Raw genomic sequence first — 12,500 nt, forward strand, 5'->3', positions numbered from 1 at the left:
CTCTGCTGGCTCTCCTGGCTCCTCCTCCGACTCTTCTTCAATCTGTTCTTCCAGGTCTTCCTCATGTACAATTTCCTCTTCATCTTCAGGCTCTTCCTCTGCTGGCTCTCCTGGCTCCTCCTCCGACTCTTCTTCAATCTGTTCTTCCAGGTCTTCCTCACGTACAATGTCCTCTTCATCTTCAGGCTCTTCCTCTGCTGGCTCTCCTGGCTCCTCCTCCGACTCTTCTTCAATCTGTTCTTCCAGGTCTTCCTCACGTACAATGTCCTCTTCATCTTCAGGCTCTTCCTCTGCTGGCTCTCCTGGCTCCTCCTCCGACTCTTCTTCAATCTGTTCTTCCAGGTCTATGCCCATGCTAAGTTGGAGCATGTACTCGATCATCTCTCCATAGGCCTGTGTGTCCGCCACCTGGTAACCTGAGCGCAGCTTGGCTGTCTGAAACAGCACCGCAGCCACGCCTAAGACAATCGTCTGGTCCTCAGCATTGTCACGGACTTGTTTCAGCATCTTCTTGATGATAGGGTGTTTAGGGTTGATTTCTAAGGTTTTCTTCTGGCTGGCATCATCATTTGTGGAAAAGTCTTTTCCTGTCTGATAAGCCTGAGCCTTCATGATCCTCTCCATGTTCCCTGACCAGCCGTACTGGCTGGCAACCAATGCGCAGGATGATTTGCTGAGTCTCTGAGAAAGGACAGCTTTCTCAATCTTGTCTTTCAGGGCAGTGTCCTTCAGCCAGGTGGTGAGAGGTTCATACTCCTTCTCCAGCGCCTCCCTCTTTCCCTTGGCCGCGTCGCTCTCGTGAAATTTGACGCCCTCCTTGGCCAGGTTCTGGAAGCGCTTGCCATCGAACTCGGACAGTGCCTGGATGCAGAACTCATCCATGGGCTCTGTCAAGTAAATCACCTCGTAGCCCTTCTTCAGCAGCTTCTCCGTGAAAGGAGAAGACTCGGCCTCCTTCCTGCTGGTACTGGCCATGAAGTAGATCTTGTCCTGCTTCTCCTTCATGCGCTCCACATACTGCTCCAGGCTGGCCAGGACTGTGTCGCCGTTGGAGGTCTGGAAGCGCAACAGCTTGGCCAGACGGTTTCTGTTGGAGTGATCCTCGATCACGCCTAGCTTGATGTTGGTTCCAAACTCCTTCCAGAAATTGTCGTACTGCTCCTCTGGGATCTTCTTGATCATGTCCAAGGTCTTGCGCACAAGCTTCTTGCGGATGACCTTGAGCAATTTGTGCTGCTGCAGGGTCTCTCTGGCCACATTCAGGGGAAGGTCGTCGGAGTCCACCACTCCCTTGATAAAGTTCAGGTATTTGGGCATCATGTCGTTGAAGTCATCTGTGATGAAAACTCTCCTGACAAACAGCTTGATGTAGTCGTTCTTCTTGGAGCCATACTCATCAAAGAGTCCATGGGGAGCTGCAGTGGGCACAAAGAGGATGGACTTAAAGGTGACCTCACCCTCTGCGGTGAAGTGGATATGGGTCAGCGGCTCTTCTGTGTCCATGGAGAAGGTCTTGTAGAAAGCCTTGTACTCGGCCTCCTCAACCTCCTTGGTTGGTCTCTGCCAGATGGGCTTGATCTCATTCATCAGCTCCCAGTCCCACACGGTCTTCTCAACCTTCTCAGTCTTAGGCTTGTCTTTTTCCTCCTCTTCCTCCACCTCAGCCTTGTCCTCTGTGGCTTCTTTTTCCGGTTCCTCCTCTGCCTCAGCATCATCCTCTATGGGCTCCTCAACTGTCTCAGTCTTGCTGGCCCAAATGTAGATGGGGAAGTTGATGAATTGAGAGTATTTTTTCACAAGGTTCTTGAGTGTCTCCAGCTCTAAGTAGTCTGAAGCCTCCTCCTTCAGCACCAGTGTGATGGTGCTTCCTCTGCCCAGTGTGTCCCCTCGGGGGTCCTCAATGACAGAGAACTCTTTGGAGTCTGACTCCCAGATGTGCTGGCTGTCGTCGTTGTGCTTGGACGTCACAATGACATTGTCGGCCACCAGAAAAGCAGAGTAGAAACCGACGCCAAACTGACCGATCAGCTCCGAGGTGGACTGGCCCCCCGGCTGCATCTCAGTCATCTTATCGAGGAACTCGCTGGTGCCAGACTTGGCTAGGGTGCCTAGGTTCTTGATCAGGTCCTCTTTAGTCATTCCGATGCCAGTGTCAGTGATATGTAGCATGTTCTTCTCCTTGTCCGACTTTATTTTGATGGTGAGCTCTTCGTTGGAGGCCAGTACATCATCGTCGGTTAGAGACAACAGGCGGATCTTATCCAGAGCGTCTGCGGCATTCGAAATCAGCTCCCTCAGGAAGATCTCCTTGTTCTTGTAGAGATAGTTGATAATCAGCTTCATCATGCTGTTGACCTCAGCCTGAAAGATGTGTTTTTCAGATTTGTCTCTGATTTCCTTGATCTGAGCTGCGTTCAACCCATCCAGCTGGATAGCCTCTTCCTCTCTCTGCACCACTTGATCATCTGTTCTGGAGACATCCCTGCTTTTACCAACATTCTCCACAGTTCCATCAATGTCAACTTCATCCTCTGCGCTAACAGCAGCCAATGTTAAAAGTGCGAACATAAGGCCTATCACCCACACACGCTTCATTTTGAGAGATTGATTGAAGGAAACCAGTGTGTATCTTCAGCTCTTCTTTGCCTTTACAAAGAAGAATGACAGGCACTTATGACATCAATGATGATGTCGTCAGTGATGTCACTCAAGCAATTGTGATGTCATCAGTGATGTAATCAATGATGGTCCTACTTGTTATAACCTCAGCCTGGAAGAAACGGCTCGAGTGACATCACTCATGACATCACAGTTGCTCAAGTAGTGACACCACTGATGACCTCACAACTGCCTGAGTGACATCACAGTTGGGCAAACACAGTTGCTCGAGTGACATCACTGATGACATCACAACAATTGCTCGAGTGACATCACTGATGACATCACTGATGACATCACAATTGCTCAAGTGACATCACTGCCGCCCACACCGCCACACACTTAGCCAATTTTAACTGCTAATCTACTTTTGCAAACTTTGTACTTTTGCCCTTTGCTTTGTACTGCAAACGTTGTGCTACACTTGGATTGTTAATAGTATATCTTGTAAATGTCTTCTTATCGTGTTGCCTTATGTAACAATATGTAACTTGTGCACCAACCACACCAAGTCAATGTCCTTGTACTGTGTAACATACTTTAGCCAAATAAAATAATTGTGATTCTGATTCAAATGTTCTTCCCCCCAAACGAACCACTTCTTTTTGAAGCATGAATTCCCGTCACACACACTCTCTCTCGCCCTCCCCTCTCTTTCTCCCTCTCTCTCATACACACACACTCCCCCCCTCCCCTCTCTTTCTCCCTCTCTCTCACAGACTCCGCCCCTCCCCTCTCTTTCTCCCTCTCTCTTACTACATCTCTCTCTTGTTCTTCCTCTCCTCCTCCTCCCACTCTTCCTGCCCCTCCTCCCCTCCTTTTCTTGCTCAGTGCATTTTTTTTTCTTTTTTGCTATCCTGGAATCGGCGCTTTCCACATGTGACTCACTTTTTCACCAGCCGAGGCCAGACAGGAAAAAGACAGACTCTTCTATCTTTCTCTCTCTCTCTGCCTCTCTGTCTCTCTCTCTGCCTCTCTCTCTCTCTGCCTCTCTCTCTCTCTCAGTTGGTGAAGCATTCCTTCAGGGGGCTCTCTCGCATAACCTCCACAGGTTTTCCTCTTTCTACGCGGCGGCTCCCCTATTGTGACACACGTCAGCCGACGACCTAGTTCCCGATTCAGCCAAGAATTGTGAGGCTAATTATTCATTCTCTCTGTTTGAGTTTTGCTTGCGAGAGCTGTTCCGAAGTCAAACCCCTCAAGGAATAAAAAGGAGCATAGGCCCTGATTGGCAACCTCACACACCCCCACCCTTTATTTGCCAAAGAAGTGAGGGCGCTGCACAGTCACTTTGCCACCCGACCATCACAGAGAGCAACCTCAGAAACAAGACAATAACGCACCAACAAAGCCTCAGAAACAAGGGAGGAGAGAGAGAAAATAACGCAACCTCAGAAACAAGAACATCACAGATAGCAACCTCAGAAACAAGAACAACACAGAGAGCAACCTCAGACACAAGAACATCACAGAGAGCAACCTCAGAAACAAGAACACCACAGAGAGCAACCTCAGAAACAAGAACATCACAGATAGCAACCTCAGAAACAAGAACATCACAGAGCAACCTCAGAAACAAGAACATCACAGAGAGCAACCTCAGAAACAAGAACAACACAGAGCAACCTCAGAAACAAGAACATCACAGAGAGCAACCTCAGAAACAAGAACACCACAGAGAGCAACCTCAGAAACAAGAACATCACAGAGAGCAACCTCAGAAACAAGAACACCACAGACCAACCTCAGAAACAAGAACATCACAGAGAGCAACCTCAGAAACAAGAACATTAAAGAGAGCAACCTCAGAAACAAGAACATCACAGAGCAACCTCAGAAACAAGAACACCACAGAGAGCAACCTCAGAAACAAGAACATCACAGAGAGCAACCTCAGAAACAAGAACACCACAGAGCAACCTCAGAAACAAGAACATCACAGAGCAACCTCAGAAACAAGAACATCACAGAGCAACCTCAGAAACAAGAACAACACAGAGCAACCTCAGAAACAAGAACATCACAGAGAGAAACCTCAGAAACAAGAACACCACAGAGAGCAACCTCAGAAACAAGAACACCACAGAGAGCAACCTCAGAAACAAGAACACCACAGAGAGCAACCTCAGAAACAAGAACATTAAAGAGAGCAACCTCAGAAACAAGAACATCACAGAGAGCAACCTCAGAAACAAGAACATTAAAGAGAGCAACCTCAGAAACAAGAACATCACAGAGGGCAACCTCACAAACAAGAACATCAAAGAGAGCAACCAAACAAGAACATCAAAGAGAGCAACCTCAGAAACAAGAACATCACAGAGAGCAACCTCAGAAACAAGAACATCACAGAGAGCAATCTCAGAAACAAGAACATCACAGAGCAACCTCAGAAACAAGAACATCAAAGAGAGCAACCTCAGAAACAAGAACATCACACAGAGCAACCTCAGAAACAAGAACATCACAGACAGCAACCTCAGAAACAAGAACATCCCAGAGAGCAACCTCAGAAACAAGAACAACACAGAGAGCAACCTCAGAAACAAGAACATCACAGAGCAACCTCAGAAACAAGAACATCACAGAGCAACCTCAGAAACAAGAACATCACAGAGAGCAACCTCAGAAACAAGAACATCACACAGAGCAACCTCAGAAACAAGAACATCACAGACAGCAACCTCAGAAACAAGAACATCCCAGAGAGCAACCTCAGAAACAAGAACAACACAGAGAGCAACCTCAGAAACAAGAACATCACAGAGCAACCTCAGAAACAAGAACATCACAGAGAGCAACCTCAGAAACAAGAACATCACAGAGCAACCTCAGAAACAAGAACATCACAGAGAGCAACCTCAGAAACAAGAACATCACAGAGCAACCTCAGAAACAAGAACATCACAGAGCAACCTCAGAAACAAGAACATCACAGACAGCAACCTCAGAAACAAGAACATCCCAGAGAGCAACTCAGAAACAAGAACAACACAGAGAGCAACCTCAGAAACAAGAACATCACAGAGAGCAACCTCAGAAACAAGAACATCACAGAGAGCAACCTCAGAAACAAGAACATCACAGAGAGCAACCTCAGGAACAAGAACATCACAGAGAGCAACCTCAGAAACAAGAACATCACAGACAGCAACCTCAGAAACAAGAACATCCCAGAGAGCAACCTCAGAAACAAGAACAACACAGAGAGCAACCTCAGAAACAAGAACATCACAGAGAGCAACCTCAGAAACAAGAACATCACAGAGAGCAACCTCAGGAACAAGAACATCACAGAGAGCAACCTCAGACACAAGAACATCACAGAGCAACCTCAGAAACAAGAACATCACAGAGAGCAACCTCAGAAACAAGAACATCACAGAGAGCAACCTCAGGAACAAGAACATCACAGAGAGCAACCTCAGGAACAAGAACATCACAGAGCAACCTCAGAAACAAGAACACCACAGAGCAACCTCAGAAACAAGAACAACACAGAGCAACCTCAGAAACAAGAACATCACAGAGAGCAACCTCAGAAACAAGAACATCACAGAGAGCAACCTCAGAAACAAGAACATCACAGAGAGCAACCTCAGGAACAAGAACATCACAGAGCAACCTCAGAAACAAGAACACCACAGAGCAACCTCAGAAACAAGAACAACACAGAGCAACCTCAGAAACAAGAACATCACAGAGAGCAACCTCAGGAACAAGAACATCACAGAGCAACCTCAGAAACAAGAACATCACAGAGAGCAACCTCAGGAACAAGAACATCACACAGAGCAACCTCAGAAACAAGAACATCACAGAGCAACCTCAGAAACAAGAACATCACAGAGCAACCTCAGAAACAAGAACATCACAGAGAGCAACCTCAGGAACAAGAACATCACAGAGCAACCTCAGAAACAAGAACATCACAGAGAGCAACCTCAGGAACAAGAACATCACACAGAGCAACCTCAGAAACAAGAACATCACAGAGAGCAACCTCAGAAACAAGAACATCACAGAGAGCAACCTCAGGAACAAGAACATCACAGAGAGCAACCTCAGAAACAAGAACATCACAGAGCAACCTCAGAAACAAGAACATCACAGAGAGCAACCTCAGACACAAGAACATCACAGAGCAACCTCAGAAACAAGAACATCACAGAGAGCAACCTCAGGAACAAGAACATCACAGAGAGCAACCTCAGGAACAAGAACATCACAGAGCAACCTCAGAAACAAGAACACCACAGAGCAACCTCAGAAACAAGAACAACACAGAGCAACCTCAGAAACAAGAACATCACAGAGAGCAACCTCAGAAACAAGAACATCACAGAGAGCAACCTCAGAAACAAGAACATCACAGAGAGCAACCTCAGGAACAAGAACATCACAGAGCAACCTCAGAAACAAGAACACCACAGAGCAACCTCAGAAACAAGAACATCACACAGAGCAACCTCAGAAACAAGAACATCACACAGAGCAACCTCAGAAACAAGAACATCACAGAGAGCAACCTCAGAAACAAGAACATCACAGAGAGCAACCTCAGGAACAAGAACAACACAGAGCAACCTCAGACACAAGAACATCACAGAGAGCAACCTCAGAAACAAGAACAACACAGAGCAACCTCAGAAACAAGAACATCACAGAGAGCAACCTCAGGAACAAGAACATCACAGAGCAACCTCAGAAACAAGAACATCACAGAGAGCAACCTCAGGAACAAGAACATCACAGAGCAACCTCAGAAACAAGAACACCACAGAGCAACCTCAGAAACAAGAACAACACAGAGAGCAACCTCAGGAACAAGAACATCACAGAGCAACCTCAGAAACAAGAACACCACAGAGCAACCTCAGAAACAAGAACATCACAGAGAGCAACCTCAGAAACAAGAACATCACAGAGAGCAACCTCAGGAACAAGAACAACACAGAGCAACCTCAGACACAAGAACATCACAGAGAGCAACCTCAGAAACAAGAACAACACAGAGCAACCTCAGAAACAAGAACATCACAGAGAGCAACCTCAGGAACAAGAACATCACAGAGCAACCTCAGAAACAAGAACATCACAGAGAGCAACCTCAGGAACAAGAACATCACACAGAGCAACCTCAGAAACAAGAACATCACAGAGCAACCTCAGAAACAAGAACATCACAGAGCAACCTCAGAAACAAGAACATCACAGAGAGCAACCTCAGAAACAAGAACATCACAGAGAGCAACCTCAGGAACAAGAACATCACACAGAGCAACCTCAGAAACAAGAACATCACAGAGCAACCTCAGAAACAAGAACATCACAGAGAGCAACCTCAGAAACAAGAACATCACAGAGCAACCTCAGAAACAAGAACATCACAGAGAGCAACCTCAGAAACAAGAACATCACAGAGCAACCTCAGAAACAAGAACAACACAGAGCAACCTCAGAAACAAGAACATCACAGAGAGCAACCTCAGAAACAAGAACATCACAGAGAGCAACCTCAGAAACAAGAACAACACAGAGCAACCTCAGAAACAAGAACATCACAGAGAGCAACCTCAGACACAAGAACATCACAGAGAGCAACCTCAGAAACAAGAACATCACAGAGAGCAACCTCAGGAACAAGAACATCACAGAGAGCAACCTCAGACACAAGAACATCACAGAGAGCAACCTCAGGAACAAGAACATCACAGAGAGCAACCTCAGAAACAAGAACATCACAGAGAGCAACCTCAGGAACAAGAACATCACAGAGAGCAACCTCAGGAACAAGAACATCACAGAGAGCAACCTCAGAAACAAGAACATCACAGAGAGCAACCTCAGACACAAGAACATCCCAGAGAGCAACCTCAGAAACAAGAACATCAAAGAGAGCAACCTCAGAAACAAGAACATCAAAGAGAGCAACCTCAGAAACAAGAACATCCCAGAGAGCAACCTCAGAAACAAGAACATCACAGAGAGCAACCTCAGAAACAAGAACATCACACAGAGCAACCTCAGAAACAAGGAAGGAGAGAGAAAATAACGCACCAACAAAGCCTGAACAGAGGAGTCATCGGAGGAGGAGGAGGAGGAGAGGGGAGGAGGAGGAGGTGGGGAGGGGAGGGCTGGAAGAGGAAAAACCAATTGCAAGTCAAACTTGTTGACACAGAAAAGGGGCTTGGGAGCCGTTCTAGATCCGGGCCCGGCTTTTTATTAAGAGCAGATTAATACTGTAGGCTAGAGGCAGCATTTCTCTATTACCAATGTGTCATCAAACTCAGAGGAGCCAATAAAGTTTAAAACCTGAGTCGTGCTCTTTTTGTCTTTACTCACTTTTCTTTTCATCTTCATCGTTAAAGAGAGACGTTTCAGCGGGCGACCCCGTACGCTCGTTTCATCTTCATCGATAAAGAGTAGGGATGTCACAATATATCGTCCCACAATATATCGCGATATCAAAACGTGACAATATGTATCGTTGAGATGAAATCTCATATTGCTCAGAAAAAGAAGCTGAACACGGTGGCACCGATCTGCATCTGATTGCACGCTCGCTCTCCTTTTCATTGCTTTGTTTGAACAGACGAGGGACGTTACAGACACGGAGGATGAAAATGGTGAAATGACTCGAATTAGCGTGGCGGATGCCCCCTCCACTTACAAATCGATCACAAAAACATATAGTTACAATATCGTATCGTATCGTTATCGTGAACCCAATATCGTGTATCGTATCGTGAACTGAGTGTATCGTGACACCCCTAATAAAGAGATACTGTAAGTTTCAGCCCGTACGGTCGTTTCATCGCAGCTAAGAGCTATGAGAAAAGGCCAGCAGGGATTAATATGGGCTGTAAGAAACCTAAGTAGCCAGTTGTCGGTTTAAACAGCCAATTCCACATTCATAGAGGCGTCACAATGTTTCATTTCACTTCCCACTTTTACTCCCTTCTTCCTAGCTGCTTTATTTGACCCTCATCGGCCCGTGTGGCCCTTGGCTTGATATATCTCGCCCGTTTCTCATCCAATTCCCATTCCCCTTTTCATCATGTTTAAAAGGCGTTCCTGCAAAAACGTCCGTGGGAAGAATTCACCTCCTGCACCCACATTATCAGGTCACAAACAGGACATCCTGTCTGAGCACAGACACCTATCCAGGCAGACTCACTGGCTCACTGGGTGTGTATACTATACACCCTGTAAATCCCACCCCGGCTGTGTAGCCTGTGTGTGTGCTGCCTGAGACCCAGTGTTGGGCAAGTTACTTTCAAAATGTAATATACTACATATTGCTAGTTACTTTCATTTGAAAGTAATAAGTTACTTTACAATATTACTGTCTGTGTAGAGTAACTCGTTACTTATTGCACTACTTTTGCATTACTTTCACCAAAACACCAGCAGCAGCAGCAGAATGACATCGCCGCCCCGGAACCGTTACCGAAAAATAATGTCAACCGCCTTGAAGTCGGTGTAAACAATCCAAAATTCTAAATGTTATTCTTTCCCTTTGTTATTGTCATCTATAGTGGTTATTTGCATGAAAACAGTTTGATTAGGAAATGATTGTATATTTATTTAAATATGTGCTTTGATTTATTTATTTTTAATAACTCAATTTGTAACTTGAGTTACTTGACAAAGTAACTGGTATAATATTACTGAAATCCTAGAAGCAATAACTTATATTACTGAGTTACTGCTAAAAGTAATATATTACATGTAATATGTTACTTTTGTAATGAGTTACCCCCCAACACCGGTGTGAGACTGTAAGGCAAAGCAGAGAAAGCCCTTTCCTCTCCACACCACACTGCTGCTAGCATCACATGGATTGCTTGTCTAAGATAATCAATAGGTAGCAGACAGCAGGCAACCTGTGGCCGAAAAAGAGGCCAGCGTTTCCCTCGCTTGAGTCCCTTGTTCACTAATTGATTTTCTAATGGGATGTATGTAGGGCATTATAAATGATAGTGATGTCACTAGGGGGGTGGGTGTGGGAGGGTGGGGGTGTGGGTGGAGAATTGAGATGGAAAAAAGGGTGGGGGGAAAAATGTGAAAGATACGGTATGGAGGAAGCCATGGCGGAGGAGAGATGATCAAATAATTTATCTTGACCTACTGCCTGCAGCTGGACATATCTTTACATTTTTACAGGGTTTCTGCGGGTTTCAACAAAGTTACATTTAAAGGGACGGCTCACCCTAAAATCCAAAATACATATTTCTCCTCTCACCTGTTAGTGCTATTCATCCATCTATATCGTTTTGGGATAGTTGCCTGAGTTTTGGAGATATAGAGACACTGCGGAGCGCGTCATCGTTCAGAAACCACGCCCCAAAACGGGGGAAAACACAAACTCCCGTCCAATCTTGGCGTTCTCCTATGTCGCGTGCATGGTCGGGTGTTGCACAAAAAGATAGTATATATACGGAACACTCCAACTTACTTCATTGATCGCAACATCCACAGTTTTCTTCTCGCCAATTCTCAACGGCTTCCTTGTTTTCCTCGGGAGTACAAAAAAACTTTAACTGCCGATTTTTTACATTTGTTGTCTGCGCAGCCCCACCACACAGCAGCTTTGAGCTATGTTTAATACAAGGAAAATGACGCTGGTGTGTGGAAGTGAACAGAGCTTTTCCCCCGTGATGGGCGTGGCCTATTTCATGCAGTGTCTCTATTGGCCGCAGAGTTGTCTGACTTCTATTGAATACAATGGAACTGGATTGCTCTCGGCTTGTGGTGCTCGAAGCACCAAAAAAATACATTTGAAAAACTCAACAGCATTGTCTCTTTCCAGAAATCATGACCCGGTTACTCAAGATAATGCACAGACTTTGTTGTGAGCAGTTTCATGTAGGAACTATTTTCTTTTCAGTCTCATGTAGGAACTAGCTAGCAGCTAGCGGGTGTAGTTGGGTCAAAAGAAAATAGTTCCTCCATGAAACTGCTCATAAAAAGGTCTGTGGATTATCTTGAGTAACCAGGTCATGATTTCTGGAAAGAGACATTGCTGTTGAGTTTTTCACATGTATTTCTTTGGCAATTTGAGCACCACAAGCCGAGTGCCCTCCAGTTCCATTGTATTGGAGAGAAGGCAGAAACTCTGCGGCCGATATCTCCAAAACTCAGGCAACTAACACAAAACGACATAGATGGATAAATAGCACTACAGGTGAGAGGGAATGTATTTTGGATTTTAGGGTGAGCTGTCCCTTTAAGACCTGGCTGGGTTAATCCAGGTATAGGGGAAGTGAATAACTGCTGTTGAGATGCACTTGAACAAAACACTTAATCCACAATTGCTCCAGCGGCGGCCCAGAAGGAGAAGATTGCAAGATAGCAAATCTGCTCTGGATAAACGAAAGGATTAAAAACATGGATAGAGTCAAGAGGCTGGCTTTGAAATGCATTTTACTGGAGCATATGTCTTTAACTTTACAGTGCAAAATAGCTGTTCTGTTGTCAATTAATTTATCCTGGCAGTAATTCAAGTCTCTCTACTGTACAGTAGTACGGGGAGCAGTGTTGGTTTACTTTGTTACTTGCCCTAAATAGCAACTACTTGACGAAGTTAATCTCAGACTCATTAGACAACTTTGAAGTTACTCACTTAAAAAGACGCCTTTAAAATAAGTCTTATGCTGTCCTCACTCTTGAAATCACCACTGAGTTCACAATCTACTGTGATCTGAAGATTGACTTCAGTAGCGCGATTTCCCCCCCCAACATTTAATAAATGTTATATGATTTTGTGCTTCATATCCAGGTAAAGTCACACACCTGTGTACATTGTACATTTTATGTACCACTTTTATGTGCAGTAT

At 45.3% G+C, this 12,500-nt stretch overlaps 1 protein-coding gene and 1 pseudogene across 2 annotated transcripts in view; both read right to left on the reverse strand.

The window, feature by feature from the left end:
* Positions 1 to 2,595, reverse strand: part of LOC310795677 (endoplasmin pseudogene) — a 3,147-nt pseudogene extending 552 nt beyond the window's left edge. The window contains exon 1 of the transcript in view: positions 331 to 2,595. The product of the transcript in view is annotated as an endoplasmin pseudogene (transcript). The remainder of the gene's footprint in view (positions 1 to 330) is intronic.
* LOC310795806 (mediator of RNA polymerase II transcription subunit 13-like) overlaps positions 1 to 12,500 on the reverse strand; it is a gene marked incomplete at its 5' end in the record, with an annotated part of 173,802 nt that overhangs the window by 103,612 nt on the left and 57,690 nt on the right. The window lies entirely within an intron of this gene.

The sequence above is a fragment of the Poromitra crassiceps genome (genome assembly GCF_964638095.1).
Source record: "Poromitra crassiceps genome assembly, chromosome: 21".
Classification (NCBI taxonomy): Eukaryota; Metazoa; Chordata; class Actinopteri; order Beryciformes; family Melamphaidae; genus Poromitra; species Poromitra crassiceps.